The sequence below is a fragment of the Octopus bimaculoides genome, chromosome 6 (genome assembly GCF_046866305.1).
Source record: "Octopus bimaculoides isolate indiv1 chromosome 6, ASM4686630v1, whole genome shotgun sequence".
Classification (NCBI taxonomy): domain Eukaryota; kingdom Metazoa; phylum Mollusca; class Cephalopoda; order Octopoda; family Octopodidae; genus Octopus; species Octopus bimaculoides.
This window is the reverse complement of record NC_142933.1, coordinates 88078170-88079973: the sequence shown is the minus strand read 5'-3', so window position 1 is coordinate 88079973 and position 1804 is coordinate 88078170.

Here is a 1804-nt window from a genome sequence, read left to right as displayed (position 1 = left end):
TCAAAAGCTGTAAAACAACTGAAATCCAAACTAAAACTGGAATAACGCATCATGATAAAACGATGGCAGGAAAAGCTCCTTCATAGTAAATATTGACTTAAGCTAAACAGAAAAGAAATAAACAAAGCAAAACCCCAACAATGGCTGAGAAACTCAGGACTCAAAGCAGAAACTGATGGATTTTTAATTGCAGCACAAGGTCAAAGCTTTTCCACCAGAAATAACCAAAAACTCGTAACGAAAAGAAATACAAGTAACTGCAGAATATGTGGTGATGGAAAAACAAAACAAAACAATAAATCATGTTGTCTCTGGCTGCCCAGTCCTCGCTAAGAAGGAATATATTCACAGACACGACAGTGCTGGGACCTATATACACTGGAAGTTATGCCACACTATGGAATTACAACAGAAAAAAAGATGGTATAGGCACACGCCAGAAAATGAGAAAGCAATCATTCTCTGAGATATGTCAATACACACTGATAAATTACGGCCAATAGGCCGGTTGTAATTGTTAGAGATCACCAAGAAAAAACATGCTTTCTAATCGATATATCAACACCAACAGCTGACAATGTTTCTTTATAAGAAATGGAGAAACTTTCAAAATACAAAGATCTGGAAATAAAGGTAACTCGAACGTGGAGTGTAAAAACAGTACCAATTCCTATCATAGTAGGTGCCTTAGGTATAATAAAAAATATTCAGACAAATACAAAAACACCAGGACTTACAAGTATATATAACAGAGAAAAAATAGCACTCACGGGTACCGCACACATCCTACGCAAAACACTTTCAACACAGTGAAAATAAGAGCACCACAACAAACCACAGCACAGACCCAAGGTATACAGAGCTGCGCTCGGTAGTGCAGAACATCCTGAGCCAATTGTTGAAGATAAAATATCAGTATCCTCTGGGATTTTCCTGTCACTACCGACAGAACGGCCAAGGCCAATCGACCAGACAGTCACTAAAGACAGAGAAGAGAATACTTGTAGACTAATAGATGTAAGTGCTCCCACCGATAAAAATATATCTGTAAAGGAATTTGACAAATTAATTAAATATAAGGACATAGAAATTGAGATATAAAAGATGTGGGATCTTAAAGCGAGAACTGTTCCTGTTATTGTGGGTGCCCTTGGTAAGATAAGAAAGGGATGTCAGAAATATCTCGATAATATCCCAGGAGAACCATGTCTCAGAGAAATCCAAAAGATTGTGCTGACAAGTACTGCCCAAATCCTTAGATAAACCTTATAAATTTAAATGTATGTGTTGTATTACATGAAGATATTTCGCTACTCCCCCTGCCACTTCACCTCCCCAAGCTTTCAGTCATACTACTGTAACATCTCTTATCCTTTCTCACCCTAGGACGCTGGCTGTGTCTCGGCGAGTGATTATAACAAACATGCAGATTAAAAGTAAGTAAGTAAGTAAGTAAGTAAGTAAGTAATAATAATAATAATAATAATAATAATAATAATAATAATAATAATAATAATGGCACCTCAAGGCGACTACCATACCAGTGATTGTAGGATCTCTAGGAATGATAAAAAAAGGTACTGAAATCTATTTGAAAATGATACCAGGCTTACCATCTCTACAGGAGGTGCAAAAAATCGTGCTAACTGGAACGACTCATGTACTAAGAAGAGCATTATCGCTGTGAAAACAACATCCATTCATGATTTTTTTTTCTTAAATACATGTTTTACCTATGAATTTGCGTGTGTAAATTGGGAATGCATACAATGTTTCTCTGCCCTAGGTGTACGGAAAACACTCG